This window comes from Haematobia irritans, chromosome 1 (genome assembly GCF_050003625.1).
Source record: "Haematobia irritans isolate KBUSLIRL chromosome 1, ASM5000362v1, whole genome shotgun sequence".
In the NCBI taxonomy this organism is placed as follows: Eukaryota; Metazoa; Arthropoda; class Insecta; order Diptera; family Muscidae; genus Haematobia; species Haematobia irritans.
The window spans coordinates 131619017-131639288 of NC_134397.1; the positions used below are offsets into that span (position 1 = coordinate 131619017).

The 20272-nt window shown below is 34.4% G+C and overlaps 1 protein-coding gene across 1 annotated transcript in view; it reads right to left on the minus strand.

Moving 5' to 3' along the window:
* LOC142221807 (adenosylhomocysteinase-like 2) overlaps nucleotides 1-11471 on the minus strand; it is a 45157-nt gene extending 33686 nt beyond the window's left edge. Inside the window, exon 1 of the mRNA XM_075291634.1 lies at nucleotides 11316-11471. The gene's annotated coding sequence lies outside the window, so the exon portion shown is untranslated. The remainder of the gene's footprint in view (nucleotides 1-11315) is intronic.
* Nucleotides 11472-20272: the final 8801 nt, after the last annotated feature.

A 20272-nucleotide genomic window follows, 5' to 3' on the forward strand; every position in this document is an offset into this window, starting at 1 on the left:
TGTACTATTATACACTGCTGCCACTTTCAATATCTATAAAGTGATAAAACATTTTTCAATTTCAAAAACAATTTTCATGCTATGGAAATTGTCGACAAATCTGGATGGATGTGCTTGTCTGCCTGGTGAATTACACGACCATAACTAACAATTTAATAGCAACGAATTGGTAGGTATTTAAATTTATTAGCCTGGCATTCGTTCCTTGTTAGCTGAATGGATCTGTGTATGAGATTAAGGTGACTATAGTGAATTCGTTCGTTTCGAGCTGGGCTGTTGTTTTTTTTTCTTCTAACGCTTACTAGGTTATATATAGTCGGGAAATTTTATTGCAATCGATTGCAACAAATTATAATGTGTAAATATTTGTAGCGTTTCCAATGCCAGCGATCGTTTAACAAACAGGGCACTCAGCATCTAATCAAATGGGCTTGAAAATATGCAAATGTTAATATTTATTCAAATGTTATTATTTTCTTTTAGTTTTGTCTAATTAAAATATAGTATAGTCGTGATGTGATAAGTAAGGTGAGCCATAGCGAAAGCGTCTGGCACACGCCATATCCAGAGAGGAACCATTTAATGAATATTCTTTATAAAAATTATCTGTACTATACTATACCCTCTACTACATAATGTACTTTTCCGACTTTCGTTATTTAGAAAAATTCATTAAATCGAAAGGAAATTTTTAGTGAAAATCGTACTTTTCGCCATATGAGAGAATGAGAAATTCATGAGAATTTGGTAAAATTAAAGAATGTTCTTCAAAATAACATTACATACAATACAACTACAATAATATTGAGGATCCCCCATTTCGACGTTAGTACTTGTCTGCTGTCATTGAGCTAAACATCCCAGCAAAAAAAGCCTCGCCAAAAAAGTAATGAAAATGTTCTTTTTGGATTCGGAAGTGGTGCAAAATTAACGCAGAAGCGATGAATTTAACATGGGCTTGTCATAGGACGGAAATCCTCCATATCAACAGCCTTTGCACTGAATTTACATCACTTCTTTAGGTGTGATCCGAATTCAATGTTTTGGATGTAAATTAAAATATTCTCTGATATTTTGTCAAATAAATAATTTTTTTAATTATTTATAATTTTTAATGGATTCTAACGCTTGTCGAAAACGTTTGACCTCAAATATTTTCAAACATTCTCTATTTTTTCAGATTCGATTTAGCTTTTTTTTCGACAAAGTTTAAATGATTTGTACCATTTTATGAATTCATACTCTGTTTTTAACCTATTTGAAACAAAAAAGTTAAAATTACCCATTAAAAATATGAAAAAACCAAGTTATAAACAAGTATATATGGCCGTAAGTTCGACCAGGCCGAAGCTTATGTACCCTCCACCATGGATTGCGTAGAAACTTCTAGTGAAGACTGTCATCCATAATCGAATTACTTGGGTTGCGGTAAAACTTGGCGATGGCAAGGTATCTTAAAACTTCCTAACATCGTCTTCTAAATTACAAGGTAGTCCATACGTAGTACATAATAAACTAAAAAAGGCCGATTAAATACGTATATAATTAAGTTTAAAGTTTCTATAGAAATAAAATTTTGACAAAATTTTCTATAGAAATAAAATTTTGACAAAATTTTCTATAGAAATAACATTTTGACAATGTTTTCCATAAAAGTAGAATTTTGGTAGATTATTTTTGGCTCGAGTGGCAACCATGAATATGAACCAATATGGACCAATTTTTGTGTGATTCTGGATCGGCTATATATAACTATAGACCGATATGGACCAATTTTGGCATGGATATTAGCGGCCTTATACTAACACCACGTTGCAAATTTCAACCGGATCGGATTAATTTTGCTCCTCCAAGAGGCTCCGGAGATCAAATCTGGGGAACGGTTTATATGGGAGCTATATATAATTATGGACCGATGTGGACCAATTTTTGCATGGTTATTAGAGAATATATACCAATACCATGTACCAAATTTCAGCCGGATCGGATGAAATTTGGTTCTCTTAGAGGCTCCGCAAGCCAAATCGGGGGATCGGTTTATATGGGGGCTATATATAATTATGGACCGATGTGGACCAATTTTTGCATGGTTATTAGAGAACATATACCAATACCATGTACCAAATTTCAGCCGGATCGGATGAAATTTGGTTCTCTTAGAGGCTCCGCAAGCCAAATCGGGGGATCGGTTTATATGGGGGCAGTATGTAATTATGGACCAATTTTTGCATGGTTATTAGAGACCATATACTAACACCATGTACCAAATTTCAGCCGGATCGGATGAAATTTGCTTCTCTTAGAGCGATCGCAAGCCAAATTTGGGGGTCCGTTTATATGGGGGCTATACGTAAAAGTGGACCGATATGGACCAATTTTTGCATAGTTGTTAGACACCATATACTAACACCATGTACCAAATTTCAGCCGAATCGGATGAAATTTGGTTCTCTTAGAGGCTCCGCAAGCCAAATCGGGGGATCGGTTTATATGGGGGCTATATATAATTATGGACCGATGTGGACCAATTTTTGCATGGTTATTAGAGAACATATACCAATACCATGTTCCAAATTTCAGCCGGATCGGATGAAATTTGGTTCTCTTAGAGGCTCCGCAAGCCAAATCGGGGGATCGGTTTATATGGGGGCAATATGTAATTATGGACCAATATGGACCAATTTTTGTTAGAGACCATATACTAACACCATGTACCAAATTTCAGCCGGATCGGATGAAACACAATGTACCAAATTTCAGCCGGATCGGAGCGATCGCAAGCCAAATCGGGGGATCGGTTTATATGGGGGCTATACGTAAAAGTGGACCGATATGGACCAATTTTTGCATAGTTGTTAGAAACCATATACTAACACCATGTACCAAATTTCATCCGGATCGGATGAAATTTGCTTCTCTTAGAGCGATCGCTAGCCAAATTTGGGGGCCCGTTTATATGGGGGCTATACGCAAAAGTGGACCGATATGACCCATTTGCAATACCATCCGACCTACATCAATAACAACTACTTGTGCCAAGTTTCAAGTCGATAGCTTGTTTCGTTCGGAAGTTAGCGTGATTTCAACAGACGGACGGACGGACGAACATGCTCAGATCGACTCAGAATTTCACCACGACCCAGAATATATATACTTTATGGGGTCTTAGAGCAATATTTCGATGTGTTACAAACGGAATGACAAAGTTAATATACCCCCATCCTATGGTGGAGGGTATAAAAATTGAATTAAAAGAACTTCCTGGGTAGTTAAAATAAAGAACATGTTTCAAGAGCAAAATGTTATTTTTGTATGGTGACCATGTAACATGTTTGTCACTAAAATGTTATTTTCTCGTCAAACATAACCTGCATGCCGAAATCAGATACATGATTTCCGAGAAAATAACATGGCTGCGAAAACCATATTACATGGTCACCACCCAAAAATAACATTTTGCTCTTAAAACAAACATGTTTGAGGTGATCATATTCTTTCTCTGGGTGTTGGGAGTGCATTTCCGGGAAGTGCTTTTAAAGTTGTGCCTTTGGAAGAACTTCCAAATTTTTTTGCTGGGATAGAGTACGGCAACAGTCATTGATAATAGAAAATTACAGCACCTGAGGTATCACAAGGCACTGTGTCGCTCATTTAGACTATTCAGTCCAAAATATCGGGCAGGTTCAGTATAAGAACCTAATATGGGTGCGCGGCCATTGTATACGTTTTCCATGTCTTGGTGTGTGTCCTATTATCACTTTGTTTTCCTTGTTGTGTTTGAAAGGTGCATATGGTAATATTGGGAATACCGTATTTCATAGAAATTTCCGAATTGCTTAAATTATTCTTACAATCGTCAAACATTAATTTTTGTCTACAGAAAGTTTATTTCTACGCATTGTTTTTAATGTACAGATCACCGATTAATTACAATTACACGATGTCTTTCCATCGATCTGGCTGTTTGTCTTCCTGTTATAATCAGGCCACAACCTTCACTGAAAAAACAGTGAACCCACCAGGAAGAAAACTTTCGTTTAATTTTAGAAAATTTTGAATATTTGTAGAAAATTTTAACTAAACAGTATTACAAATGTTGGCATCACGCTGATGTCATAAAAATAAGTAAATATTTTTCGACAAATTCAAGAAAATTTATTAGACATAAGTAACTTTTTTTCACTTGTTAAAGAAAATTTTGTACTTGGTAAGAAACACTTGGAGTTCAAAATTGCAAGAATATCTTTATTGATATACGAAGTTCATGATGAACGCATTTTTGGTAAAATTTACAAATTCAAAGAAATTCTGAACTATTTTGTGGAAGACAAGAATTTAGTTAATCTTTATGCTTCATTTGAGTATATTTTTTTCCTCGGTTTTAGTTAATTTAACTAACGTACACATACAATTTTTAGAGCAAAGGAAACTTTCTCCAAACATATTAATTCCATGAACTAAAATAAAGTTAAATTGGCTTTAGTGAAATAGAGAGTTCACTTTTTTTGAGTGTTCAATAATGAAGCTATCGTTTTGAATTTTTCCACAAGCTCGCCTTTTGTCCTCAGGAAGGTTCAGTTTCATGATGGACTATATCAGGCCACCAACGGTTAATATATTAACCGATCCACTGATTTGATTTCTTGAACATACAGACGCCGCTACGTTTTCCCGATTTTCATGACATTAGAAATCTTGAGGTATACATTGGTCCATGTCTTGATATCGGACCCATATAGACGGATCGCCCAACGTAATTGCTTGCGGGAATGGAAGCTGCCATTTTTGATTATTTGCCATATTTGATTGTAAATTTGGAAGCCGCAATTTTTATTTGCTTGAAATTTAGGTTCAAAAGAGCTGTGTCAAATTTGGTACATATCGTTCCATTATTTTATATAGCTCCGATATTGAACGATCTCTCGACTCGACTTATTGAGCTCCTTGACAATGTTATTTTTATCCACTTATCCTAGAATTGGAAATCCTAACACAGAAAAAAACAAAAATACTGTAATTTAACTATCGCTAAATTTTACCTATTTTTTACCTAAATTATTTGTTTGTAGTTAATTTTTTAAAATTTCAAAAAGTGGAGTACAATTTAGTTCAATTTTCGCACGAGTTAGTTCATTCTTCCTATAACAGTTTAGTTTTTTTCTGTGTAAGTAAGATTTATAACGAGATATGTCAAAATTGGCTTATATCGGTAATATAATCCCCATATGGACCGATCTATTTTTTTCGTAGCAGACTTAATTTTTTATCCTACACTGAAAAAACCCACCAGGAAGAAAACATTTAGTTAATTTTAGAAAATGTTTAATATTTTTAGAAAATTTTAACTAAATAGTATTACAGACGCTGACATCACGCCGATATCACAAAAATAAATAAATACTTGTCGACAAATTCAAGAAAACTTATTAGACATAATTAATTTTTTTCACTTGTTAAAGAAAATTTTGTAGTTTGAAAGTAAAAATTTGAGTTCAAAATTACAATAACGTCTTTAGTGACATACGAAGTTCATGATGGACGCATTTGTAGTAATATTTAAAAATTTAAAGAAATAATGAACTATTTTGTGAGAAGTACGAATTTAGTTAAACTTTTAACTTCATTTGTGTATAATTTTTTTCTCGTTTTTTTAATTCATTTAACTAACGTTGGCAAAAAATTATTAAAGTAAAGGAAAGTTTCTTCCAATATAATAATTCCATGAACTAAAATAAAGTTAAATTGGCTTTAGTGAAATAGAGAGTTCACTTTTTTTGAGTGTACTTGCCCGAAAATGAAAAATGAAAAAGGTAGTGGGTATTTACGATTCGATCGGGCCGAATTTACGGCCGTTTATACTTTTTCATTTTACTGTCTCCACTTGTTTGAGTTCTTCGTACTTGATTCTAGGAAATAAATATCTATTTGTTCTCTTTAAAGTCGTTTAGAAATGTGTTCACGACAACTTATATTTCAAAAATTTGACTCGAGATCAAGTAGAAGTTATGCTATGTTTGAAGTAAAAACGTCTTTAAAACAAGGATTGAAAAACATCTCTTATTTTTGAATACCTTTTTTACCCTAAACCACATAGCCTATATCTAAAATTGGGGGTTGTATCTAAAATTGGGGGCTGTATCTAAAATTGGAGGCTATATATATTTTAGATGTAGCCCCCCAATATATATATACATCGCTCGATTTCAACAAATGGTGACATATTACGCTTACTTATTGACCGACCATCTTCGAATTTACCACAAAATAATTTTTATAGTACCCTTCAGGTGTGCAAAATTTCTTCGAAATCGGTTCTTTCCCAATGTTAACAGAATGAAATCTTCTGTGATACTAACTATACCTGCAAAAGATCATCCAAATCGGTTCAGATTTAGATATACAGCATCGGACAAAGCATTTGCAACTACCATAAAAACTTCAATATTTTGCCATAAAAAAAGGACGGTTACAATATTCCGATTTTTTAATTTATTTGTATTTTGTATAATCTGCCTAATAAAAAATAGAAAAAATTAATAAAAAAAATAATTAATTTTATTAATGCTTAACATTTTATGAAGCTAAATAGATAGATACATAGTACCAACTTGCAGAAGACAAAACAATTGCAACTCATAAGATCTTCTATTCTAAGGCTTAATATTTATACCCTGCGCCACACTGTGGAACTGGGTATTATAAGTTAGTGCATATGTTTGCTACACCCAGAAAGAGACGAGATAGACACATGGTGTCTTTGGCAAAAATGCTCAGGATGGGCTCCTGAGTCGATATAGCCATGTCCGTCTGTCCGTGAACACATTTTTGTAATCAAAGTCTAGGTCGCAGTTTTAGTCCAATCAACTGCAAATTTGGCACAAGTATGTGTTTTGGCTCAGAATAGAACCCTATTGATTTTGGAAGAAATCGATTCAGATTTAGATATAGCTCCCATATATATCTTTCGCCCAATATGGACTACTACGGTCCCAGAAGGCTGAGTTTTACCCAGTGAAGTGTGTCAAATTTTATTGAAATCGGTTCAGATTTAGATATAGCTCCCAAATATATAGTTTGGCCGATTTACACTCATATAACCAATCGTTTACTCCGGTTTAATTGAAATTTTGCACAGGGAGTAGAATTAGCATTGTAGATACACACAAAAAATTTTGTTTTCTGGTTCAATCGCAAAATTAATTGATCCAATTAATTTTTTAATTGAAATGTCTTCAATCACAGAAATGATAGTATCAATTAAAAAATTAATTGAAGGCCAATTAAAAGATTAATTGATCCAATTAAAAATTAATTGATACTATTAATTTTTGTGATTGATTTTTGTTTCAATTAAAAAATTTGTTGCATCAATTAAAATTTTAATTGCATATTTTTTAAAACTCAATTAAAATTTTAATTGGAAAATTTTTCGTGAAATTTTTTTCTGTGTATGCGTGCCAAATTTGGTTGAAATCGGTTCAGATTTAGATATACCTCCCATATATAGCTTTCGCCCGATTTACACTCATATGACCACAGAGGCCAATTTTATGCTCCGATTTAGTTGAAATTTTGCACAGGGAGTAGAATTAGCATTGTAGCTATGCGTGCCAAATTTGGTTGAAATCAGTTGAGATTTAGATATAGCTCCCATATATATGTTTTTCTGATTTCGACAAAAATTGTCAAAATACCAACATTTTCCTAAGCCACTGCTTAGTCGAAAAGTTGTAAAAATTACTCTAAGTTTCCTAAACTTCTAATACATATATATCGAGCGATAAATCATAAATAAACTTTAGCGAAGTTTCCTTAAAATTGCTTCAGATTTAAATGTTTCCCATATTTTTTTAGTAACATTGTGTTCCACCCTAGTGCATTAGCCGACTTAAATTTTGAGTCTATAGATTTTGTAGAAGTCTATCAAATTCTGTCCAGATGGAGTGATATGTAAATGTATGTATTTGGGACAAACCCTTATATATAGCCCCCAACACATTTGACGGATGTGATATGGTATCGAAAATTTAGATCTACAAAGTGGTGCAGGGTATAATATAGTCGGCCCCGCCCGTCTTTAGACTATCCTTACTTGTTAATAATGTCCTCTAAAAGGCATAGATTGATTATTTACTAGGTGTGCTATAGGGTATGGTATAGTCGGCTTTCTAATTTTCCTTTGTAGTCATGATACAAAAAGTCAACTTAAAGATTTAGACTTAAAGATGATTTCATTAATTTTAAAGAATTTTTCAAAATTATTAAAGTCAAGTTGATTTTAGTCCAACCAAATTTTCTTTCATATAAAGATGCCCGTTTGTAAGTCGAATCACTTAATTATAAGGACAAATCGACTTCATTAAAAAGTTTATCGTCTATTTGACAAGGAAAGAACTTTATATCAGAGAAATTCGTCTTCGCATTCGTATTTCAGCCCACCAAAAAAATTTGGAAGTTTTTCTAACGGCACAACTTTAAAAGCACTCCCATAAATGTCCTCCCAAAGATGTTCTTTATTTTAACTACATAGGAAATTCTTTTAAATCAATTTTTTATCACTCGCTTTTTTCATATTTTTAATGGGTAATTTTAAATTTTGTTATTTCAAAAAAATCCTAAAACCATTCTAGGTTAGGTTAGTTTATGTGACAGCCCGATGTATCAGGCTCACTTAGACTATTCAGTCCATTGTGATACCACAGTGGTGAACTTCTCTCAGTGATGCCAATTTGGTGCTTTTAGCACCAAATTTAGTGCTTTTTGATTTCTAAAAAGCACCAAATTGCCTTTTTGGTGCCTTTTCAAAACAACACCAACTTGGTGCTTTCTGGCATTTTCATTCAGTGTTTTGGGTGTTTTTTTTTATTTTGAACAGTATTAAATTTAATTGATACAAAAATTTGGATTAGTCTTTCAAGAGCTTAAGAAACTCAACCTTATTGTCAAATATAGAATTTGATTGTTATGAAGGTGGTATTGATTATATTTTAATTAATATTATTATTTGGTATTCTGTAGAAAATCTAGTGACGTGTACCGAATTTTTGAACTTGATAAAGATGTCATTAAAAACGTTTGTATTAAATCCACAAAGCACGCATAACTGAAATACTCGTAAGCAATAGACGCCTTCCATATATTAATATTTTGAAAGTTGAAAGACATTACTGATCAAAATGAATTGGATGAAAGCATTAAACCTGATCAAGGTGTATACTTGCATAGCGTTTCATAACTTCATAGAATTACAAATTAAATACACAAAAGTTCTATAAAACATCTTGGGAAGGTTTTCTTCGGAAGTTTTTTTTTTTAGTAGATCATTTAATTTTCGATTTTGTAGTGGGAAGTGGTATGTTAGAATTTATAATATATTTTTGGTGCATTTTGGCTTTGGGGAGTTGGCAACACTGACTTCTCTCTTATCACTGAGTGCTGCCCGATTCCATGTTAAGCTCAATGACAAGGGACCTCCTTTTTATAGCCGAGTCAGAACGGCGTTCCACATTCCAGTGAAACCACTTAGAGAAGCTTTGAAACCCTCAGAAATGTAACCAGCATAACTGAGGTGGGATAAAACCATTCTAGAAAAATTGGGATTTTTTGAAAATATTTGAGATCAAACATTTTAGTCAAGCGTTAGAATGCATTAAACATCATAAAAAATTATTGAAATTATTTATTTGGCAAAATATCTCAAAATGTTGTAATTCATATCCAAAACACTCAATTCTGATCACAGCTTACACTGAAAAAACAGTGAGCCCACCAGGAAGAAAACTTTTTGTTAATTTGAGAAAATTTTGAATATTTGTAGAAAGTTTTAACTAAACAGTATTACAAACGTTGGCATCACGCCGATGTCATAAAAATGAGTAAATATTTTTCGACAAATTCAAGAAAATTTATTAGACATAATTGACTTTTTTCACTTGTTAAAGAAAAATTTGTAGTTTGAAGGAAAAAATTGGAGTTCAAAATTGCAAGAATGTCTTTAGTGACATACGAAGTTCATGATTAACGCATTTGTAGTAAAATTAACAAATTTAAAGAAATACTTAACTATTTTGTGGTAGACACGAGTTTAGTAAATCTTTATGCTTCATTTATGTATATTTTTTCCTCGGTTTTAGTTATCTTAACTAACGTACGCAACAAAATAATAGAGTAAAGGAAACCTTCTCCAAACATAATAATTCCATGAACTCAAATAAAGTTAAATTGGATTTATTGAAATAGAGAGTTCACTTTTTTTTGAATGTAAGAAGTGATGCAAATTCATTGCAGCGGCTGTTGAAATGGTGGTCATCCGCATTATGGCAAGCCCATTTTAAATTCATCGCTTCTGCGCCAATTTTGCACCACTTCTCGATCCAAAAAGAACATTTTCACCACTTTTTTTTGGCGACACATATTTTTCTAGGAGAGACAAGAAATCTTTGGTATCACAACGATATTTTTTTAGTGCACAGAGGTCAACTAAAAATGCACACCTTCGATTGGCCACCAGAACTCAAGCGTTGATCGACCGTGGAGCAACATAAATGCCGAACATTATTTCCTAAATACAGAATTGAAGCCCTGGGCATATAAAAATTTCCGCCACAGACCATAGATATTCCGACAGGACTAAGCTTCTCGTACTAAGCAAAGTGTCAACAAATAATGATTTAACAGGGAGGTTCATTGCATAATAGCCACCAAAATCTCCAGATATCAATACGCTGCATTCTTTGTGCTTGGAATATTTTGGAGAGTACTGTTGGCACAAAAAAAATACCAAATTGTCGTAGCAAATTCGAACAAATCTAAACTGATTCTAAAATTTGATTTTATTTCCGATATTTTTTGCTTCTTAACAATAAAATTTAGCGCTTTGCTTTGTTCCATTACATATCAGCCATCCTGTATTATGATTAATAATTTTTACGAATTGCTCTTTTTACAAAACACTTTTGACCACAAATTTTGGCTTTTGAGCATTTGTCATAACCAGCTATTGACAAAATTGCCATTTTTGGGAGAAGCAGGCATATAGAAAAATTACAGACCGAATGCAAGCGAATTATCGTGGTCATTATTTTTTGTTATTCTTTATTTTAAAATTTTTGTAAAACTATTAAATATACATTTATCTTTTTTCGCCAAACAATAATGAATGTGAGTAAACTCATAACGCACACTTTACAATAATGAATTGTGGGCAATGTGGCCCACCTTTTCAGGATTGATGGGGTAGCCACTTGCATCTACTTTGTTTACAAAATTATTTATTTTTTATTTTGTTGCCGATAAAAATTCGGCTTTCAACTCACTTCTTGGGTTCAAAAACAAAAAACACAGAAAAGACACACACGAAAAAAATCGCTAATAACGCAAACGCGAAACGCTTTTTCAACACTCACGTCTACACTCGTCTGGAGTGAGTACTCAACTGATTCAATGGGTCATGGGAGAGTGATCATATGTAGGTAGAGGTAGTAGAGCTGATAGATGCAGGCAGATACAACGAAATTCATTGGCTGTTCGCTTGGGGTGTTGGGTGCCTTTGTTGGAGATATGGGGGAGATAGATGAGTGGAATGGACGGCCTGCATGGATGCGACGTGTTCGTACATACGACATTTAAACGATGTCTCGACAACAATAACAACAACGACGAACATCGAAAACAATTTTACATTTCATCGTTATTGTGATCGTTATCTCGTTGTTATCGCGCTTCTTTCTTGCCAATTTGTTTGGACTGCTTTTTGGAATTATTTGCTGATAGCATGTGTATAGGTTTTGGATGACTGCTGGATGGATGGATGTCCTCTGATAGGAGACTTACAAACATTTTGTTGCCTTAATTCCATAGTGAACTAATTCGCAAATTTTAAAAATGTTTGATATTTTTCGTATTTTCCATAACATGTTTGGATCCCTTCCAATTGGCTACTATAGCACGAGTTAGGGTCGACCGATAGCCGACAAATATATTTTTTTGTAAATATATGTTTTCCATTAAAAATTACAAATTCTCGTAATTTGCAAAACCTTCTCAAAAGAACTTCGGCGCAGGTTCAAATCCCAGAGGATATGGAAGTTGTTCGACAAACATTTCTTTTAAAGCCCATCCCAAAATACCCCATCGAGTTTTTTCAACTTCCGATGCAGTCCTTTTGGACAAGTCCACAAACATTTCTTCTAAAGCGCATCGTGGGATCCCCCAATGATTTTTTCCACTTTCGATGCAGTCCTTTTGGACAAGTGCACAAACATTTCTTCTAAAGCGCATCTTGGGATCCCCCAATGATTTTTTTCTACTTCCGATGCAGTTCTTGTGGACAAGTATTAGAAAGAACGCAATCACGCTATTTTAAGTGCAAATTTTGGACAATTAAATTTCACAAAAAAATAGAAAACTAATAAAAAACAAGTATATACAGCAGTAAGTTCGGTAGGGCCGAATCTTAAATAACCACCACCATGATACAAATTTTATAGTTTACTTTGGAAAATATTCGTCGTAGCGGGTTACTTGATAATATATAGAATTTTAGGGGGGTTTGATGACAAATCTTCTCCCAAGCAAATCAGTTCAAAATTTAAAGATTTTACCTATGAAGACTAGATCAGATTCTGGATTTATGAGAACCAATTTTGCTTGAGTTTTAGAGAAATCATAAACATATCGTGTATATGAAGAAATAACGTCTGGCTTTGAAATCTGAAATCTGTAGATTTTTTCCGCCATTATTTAAATGAATACGATGAGTAAAATCTGGACTTTCAGTTTCAATTTTCAAAAAACATGGTTCGACATACACCATATTCGGCTGACCTATTTGTGGTCAGCCGGATTCCAAAAGTCCTAGAAATAAATTCGGGAGTTAGGCCTATACCAAAACATGGACCAATACTCACCACCTCTTAATGTTCCTCAAATACCTCTAGAATTCCACTTTCTGACAAATTGGGTGAAAACTACGAATTCTAGAAGCCCAAGAGGTAACATCGGGAGATCAGTCTATATAGGGGCTATAGAAAAACATGTACCGATAGGCACTATTTGCGACACACCTATTTGTGATCTTAAAATACCTCCAGATTTTCAATTTCAAACAAATCGGCTAGAAAATATAGTTTCTAGACGCCCAAGAAGTAAAATCGGGAGGTCGGTCTATATGGTGGAATACCAAAAAATGGACCGATACACCTCTATTTCGGCACACCTATTTGTGGTCCCAAAATACCTCTAGATTTCCAATTTCAGGAAAATCGGGTAATAAAGGGTGATTCTTTTGAGGTTAGGATTTTCATGCATTAGTATTTGACAGATCACGTGGGATTTCAGACATGGTGTCAAAGAGAAAGATGCTCAGTATGCTTTGACATTTCATCATGAATAGACTTACTAACGAGCAACGCTTGCAAATCATTGAATTTTATTACCTAGAAAAGTTGGCAGAAAATCCGCTTTTTTATCGACAAATTTTGTTCAGCGATGAGGCTCATTTCTGGTTGAATGGCTACGTAAATAAGCAAAATTGCCGCATTTGGAGTGAAGAGCAACCAGAAGCCGTTCAAGAACTGCTCATGCATCCCGAAAAATGCACTGTTTGGTGTGGTTTGTACGCTGGTGGAATCATTGGACCGTATTTTTTCAAAGATGCTGTTGGACGCAACGTTACGGTGAATGGCGATCGCTATCGTTCGATGCTAACAAACTTTTTGTTGCCAAAAATGGAAGAACTGAACTTGGTTGACATGTGGTTTCAACAAGATGGCGCTACATGCCACACAGCTCGCGATTCTATGGCCATTTTGAGGGAAAACTTCGGAGAACAATTCATCTCAAGAAATGGACCGGTAAGTTGGCCACCAAGATCATGCGATTTGACGCCTTTAGACTATTTTTTGTGGGGCTACGTCAAGTCTAAAGTCTACAGAAATAAGCCAGCAACTATTCCAGCTTCGGAAGACAACATTTCCGAAGAAATTCGGGCTATTCCGGCCGAAATGCTCGAAAAAGTTGCCCAAAATTGGACTTTCCGAATGGACCACCTAAGACGCAGCCGCGGTCAACATTTAAATGAAATTATCTTCAAAAAGTAAATGTCATGGACCAATCTAACGTTTCAAATAAAGAACCGATGAGATTTTGCAAATTTTATGCGTTTTTTTAAAAAAAAAAGTTATCAAGCTCTTAACAAATCACCCTTTAAATACAGTTTGTAGAAGCCCAAGAATAAAAATCAGGAGATCGGTCTATCTGGCGGCTATACCAAAACATGAACCGATACACCCCATTTTCAATATACCTATTTATGGTCCTAAAAAACTCTAGATTTTCAATTTCAAGCGCATTGGATAGAAAATACAGTTTCAAGACGCCCAAGAAGCAAAATCGGGAGATCGGTCTATAAGGGGCCTAACCCAAAATATGAACCGATAAATACCATTTTCGACACACCTCTTTATGGCCCCAAAATACCTCCAGATTTCCAATTTCACGCAAATCGGATATTAGATACAGTTTTTAGAAGCCCAAGAAGCAAAATCGGGAGATCGGTCTATATGGAGGCTATACCAAAACATGGCCCGATACACCCCATTTTCGACACACCTCATTAATGTCCAAAAATACTTCAAGATTTTCAATTTCAGGCAAATCGGATAAAAAATACAGTTTCTAGACGCCCAAAAAGCAAAATCGGGAAATCTGTGTATATAGGGGCTATACCAAAACATGGACCGACTAAAAGAGAACATCTTGAAAAGCAATTAGAATGTTATTCCTTGGTGTCGTATTACGATCATATCACAAACATTTGAATTGACCTTTCGACGCTTTATGTTCAATGGTATTTGTGGCTGAGTATTCTGTTATGGTGCCAACAAACCCAGGTTCAACCCCTGGTCGGAGCGAAAAAGTTTTTCAAATTGTAAAAATTCGATAATAGGAAAATATTAGTGTAATTAAAACATATGGATAAAAAAAAGTGAAATTGCTTGAATTTTTTTTTTTTTGCTTTTTAAATTCCTTCATTCAAATTAAGTTCCAGAGCACAACTTCTAAAGCATTGCAAAAAATCCAAAAGGGGAGTACTTCCGTCCTATGACAAGCCCATGTAAAATTCATTGGAGACGATCCAAGTTTGCACTACTTCCGGATCACAGATTGGTGATCCAAACTAGTTTTTTGGAAGTTTTTTTTTGCCGGGATTGTATTTATTGGAAAAGTTTGCTTGTTTTACATACCTCATTTGCAATTTCAAACTATTCTGGGTTTTCTTGGACGAAAATGTCCCTCCAAGTGATTCGCACCCAAAACTAATGCTTTGACATGAATAATGCGACATGAATGTTTAATACGCAAACGAATTTAGCATTAGAATAACAAAAGAAATATTTCGAGTTTGTGACGTTTGTTATTTTTTCTATATTTACGATGAGTATGCTGCGTTTCGACGTTTACACGTTTGCGACATTCGCAAGCCTATAAAAGTTTTATACAGACCATCCCTGAGTTTGACCCATTGCCGGCGAAGCGTCGTCTTGAGGGAATCGACACTTTGGTATGAAACCGATTGAGAAAGGAGATTTAAGTGGAAACAAAGCGAGGAACCTTGTAAGTCATTCTTGGTTGACCCGTGTTTAGTTTGATGCTGCCGAGTCCCGTTGGAACGTCGATGTTCTGCGGGCAAAATGTTTGTCTGATCAGCCCTTCAATACTGGCATTTTCTCGATAATATTTGTCATCTGTTTTGACCCCACGGTGAGCGATAATTGGCCATTACGGCGGCCCAACGCTTGAGTTCTGGTGACCAATCGTAGCTGTACATTTTCAACTGACCTCTTTGGCAAGTAAACCCAATAAATTTGTTTATACACAAGCTGTTCAATTTGGAATGTGATCTCATAGAAGAAAACGAATTTCGGTAACAGTCCATGATTATGCAAAAAAAGCAACACATTGGCTTATTCCAGTTTAACAATATACTATATCGTACTTCATATTTTATTGTTCCCGTCTGTTCCTGCAATAACTCCCTAATGTGCTCCTGTCCATTACCGTCATTTCCTGTGTTCGTTCCTGCTGTCCTTATTCCTGCTATCACCATGTTCCTGATTATGGTGATAGCACCATAATCAATAACTCCCGTTCAAACGATTTTATTCTCTCCGATTTTATTTTCCATTTCCTGTACTGCTGTGTTCCTGATTCGTCCTGGTTCCTGACTTGTAATGGCCTAAATTTCTTCCTTTCAACATACCTATTATACTCCTGTCTTTTACCGTCATTTCCTGTATCCGTTCCTGCTGTCCTTATTCCTGCTATCACCATGTTCCTGATTCATCCTAGTTCCTGACCCATAATTCGTCTAATACAACACCCATTCTATTCCTGGTATCCTAGCTTTTCCGCAATAAATTTACTCCAGTATTACCCTATTATCCCAATTCTTATTATAAAATTGTTCCTTACCTTACTCTTGCTTGTTTTTGTATTCAATTCTTAGTTACAATCCTGCCTATAAATCTTCTATTGTCCCTACAATTTCTAAAATAGGTTATATAGATATAGTTTATTTGGTTTAATTTTTAATATATTATAAACGTGCATCATACTCTTTATTTTACTGTAACCAGCTGCTAATTTTGCTGTGTAAATAAATAAATAAAACAATTTTTTGCTTTTGCACTTGCTCCCGAAGTTTTCTACCACTGCGGCGTCGATTTCTATCAAATCTGGTTGAACCCCCATATTGTATACCACACATTGTATCTAGTTTGTTTGTCCAAGTCGAATTGACATATTATTAGATTAACGCATCTATTTATATTTCTGTATATATTCGGTTAAGATTTTATCTTGGTTGTTATTTTTTTAAGTAGGCTTTATCGAATATTTTGGAGTTTATTGTATAGGAATGCTCATTTGTGTTATAAACAGGTGAAGAGATAAGCCGGTCATCGATATAAATCAAATCATTCGACTAAGTATGACAAGCAGCGATGATAAATAGCATTCTTGCAATTGTACTGAATCAGTTTCGAAAGAGTACTTTTTTAAGCCAAAGGGTACTTTTTCATTGTGGTAAAGGTCATTTCCTTGTACCTTATGAAAGAAAACCGACAGGATAAAATGGTTAGCATGCCCACTTGTCATGATTGTGGTACTTCCTCAAATAATGCTCAAATCAGCGAATGTGCTCTCGAGTATAACATATGAAAAAGCCAAAAAAAAATGGAATGAATTACTGTTTGCGTGACACGAAATTTTCGTGAATCAACTGAGCCGTGAACAAAATTTGAAAGATCTCTCGTGAATGTGCGTGGATGGGACTAAAATGAATATGTCGTGCGTGAGCGTGCGTGAGAAATAAAATCGGTTCTTGAGTATGTGTGAATAAAATTTCTGCAAAATCAAGCTCACGAAAAAAATCAATATTTTATTCATACTCGTATGTAAAGTGAAATTAATTTAGCTCTCGAACTATATTCTACTTTTAATTTTATTACCTTTGCTGATTTCCGTTTGGAAAATGTCGTGAGTCTCGTGAATTTGTCGTGAATTGTCGTGAATCATGCGTGAGTGTGAATTTTTAAAAGTAGTTCGTTCCTGAGCGAGCGTGAGTACTGGTTTTCATTTCGTGAATGTGCGTGAGTGGTATTGGCTACCACACGTATCGTGCGTGAGCGTGCGTGAATAAACATTTTGCTTCGTGAATGTGAGTGAAATTTCAGTCTAATTTAATGATCGTTTATTCAACAATGGACATTGAATATAGTACCGATTATGCTGGTGATACTCTTGCCCTAGCAATACGTGACATAGGATCTGTCTCATTCGTATTCAGACCTCTTTATCGCCGTTATCTGCATCGTTCACAAGCTTTGGGCGTTCAAAAATAAAATTTTCTATTTGATTTGAGAGAAATGTTCCAATAGTGTATAAGGACAAACGGATTTGGACTAGCGTTTACATTTTAATTTATGTATAAGTTCATAAATAAATAAAGCCTGAAAAGTACCAAATGTATTACGATAATTTCTATACTCAAATATACACTCAAAGTGTCAAAAAATGTACACAAGTATCAACTTTAACAACCCCGGTGATAAAGCGACGATGGAGTGGGATTGCCAGATAATTGTGAAATGCAAGATTATGTAACCTAATATTTTTTCACAATATTAAGGAAAAATTTCCTTAAAATTAAAAATGTTAATGAAAAGAAAGTTTATAGTCTTTGCTTTAAAATGTTTATACCCAAACCCACATAGGGGTTAGGGTATAATAATTTTGATCTGCAAAAAATTTACCTACACTGAAAAAAATATTGTCGTGAGGTCAAAGATTTCATGTCTTTAAAATACGAATGCAAATTTTGCTTAGCATAGAAGACGCATTTCTCTACTATAAAGTTTTTTTCCTTGACCAAAGGTCGATAAACTTTTCAATGAAGTCGTATTGTCCTTATAATTAAGTGATTTGATTTAAAAATGGATATCATAACATGAACGAAAAAATGTTTAGGCTAAGGTCAACTTGACTTTAATAATTTAGAAAAAATCTTTAAATTTAATGAAATTGTCTTTAAATTTGTTGTCTTTTTGCATCTTAACTACAAAGCAAAAAATCGTTCAAATATAGGACATGTTTTTCAACACTTTATTTTAAAGACGTTTTTTACTTGAAACACAGCATAATTTCTACTAGAAGTCGAGTCTTAATTTGGAAAATAAAGTCGTCGTTAACTTGTTTTTAAAGGACTTTGATAGCATATGAAGAAAAAAAGCTGAAAAAGCGAAAAACTAAAATTTGCTTCCTAGAAGCAAGTACACAAAACCCGATTTTAAAAGAGAATTGTGTCGTAAAAGTATCCTTACTTGTATTCTCCGCTTCTTTGGCTCGGAATCAATACCAAATTGTTTAAAGTAAAGACAAAATCTTTGGAACCGGGTATGCTTTTTTTTCAGTGTACCAGAAATATTGGTTTTAGGCCCCTTAAAATATATACCGATCGGCTGGGATTCACCTCCTGAGTCGTTCTAGCCCTTGAAGTTCGTCCATCCGTTTATCCATGTATTTGTTGTTCGCAAGATTCCGGTCGCAATTAATTAATACAGGGAATTGGAATAATCGGATCAATTTTAGTTAACATATAGCTTCATACATATGTGTCAACTGATTTCAACAATTCGGGGTCATATTCCGCTTTTTACTAACCGATCGTTTTCAAATTTAAAACAAAATTACCTTAAGGTTGCATTACACACCATGCGTCAATCCGTGCGTTAATGGAAGAGTTGATTTTTTTCTGTTTGCGGCAGAATATTCGAGCTTTTGATTTCAAAGAGAAATTTCAACTCTTCAATCATCGGACGCATTGTACGCATTGAACGCATGGTATGTAATTCTACCTTTAATCCTTTCACTACTGTGTCCACTTAGGAGGACATTCGAAAACGACACCAAACTCTATTTTCCTACTTAGGTTAGGTAAGGGGGCAGCCCGATGTATCAGGCTCACTTAGACTATTCAGTCCATTGTGATACCACAGGGGTGAACTTCTCTCTTACCACTGAGTGCTGCCCGATTCCATGTTTAGCTTAATGGCAAGGGACTTCCTTTTTTATAGCCGAGTCCGAACGGCGTTCCACGTTGTTGTGAAACCGCTTAGAGAAGCTTTGAAACACTCATAAATGTCATCAGCATTACTGAGGCGGGATAATCCACCGCTGAAAAACTTTTTGGCACAATAGAATCTTACGCAAATCGGATAAGATTTAGATATAGCTCCCATATATATGTATCGCCAGATTTTCCCAAATTTGCCCATAATAACATCAAAATGATAATTTACATTTCCAAATTCAGACTCGACTTTAAGTACAAAGGTAGGTTTCAGGTAAAAAAGTATTTAAAATAAAGTGATGAAAAAAAATGTTAACGCTTTTTTTCTTTGTAGTCATAAAAAAAAAGTCAACAAATTAAAAGACAATTTCATTAATTCTAAATAATTTTTCAGAATTATCAAGTTAAACATAGTCAAACAAATTTATCTTTTATGTTAAGTAAATATGCCCAGTTTTAAGTCTAGTCACTTAATTATGAAGACTTCACTGGTAAGTTTATCGTCTTTTAGACAAGGACGTAATATCAGAAAAATGCGATTTCTATGCTAAACAAAATTCGTATTCGAATTTTAAGTTCTCATACCTTTGGTCTCACCACAATATTTTTTTCAGTGCAGTCAATCTACAAAAAACTTACTCT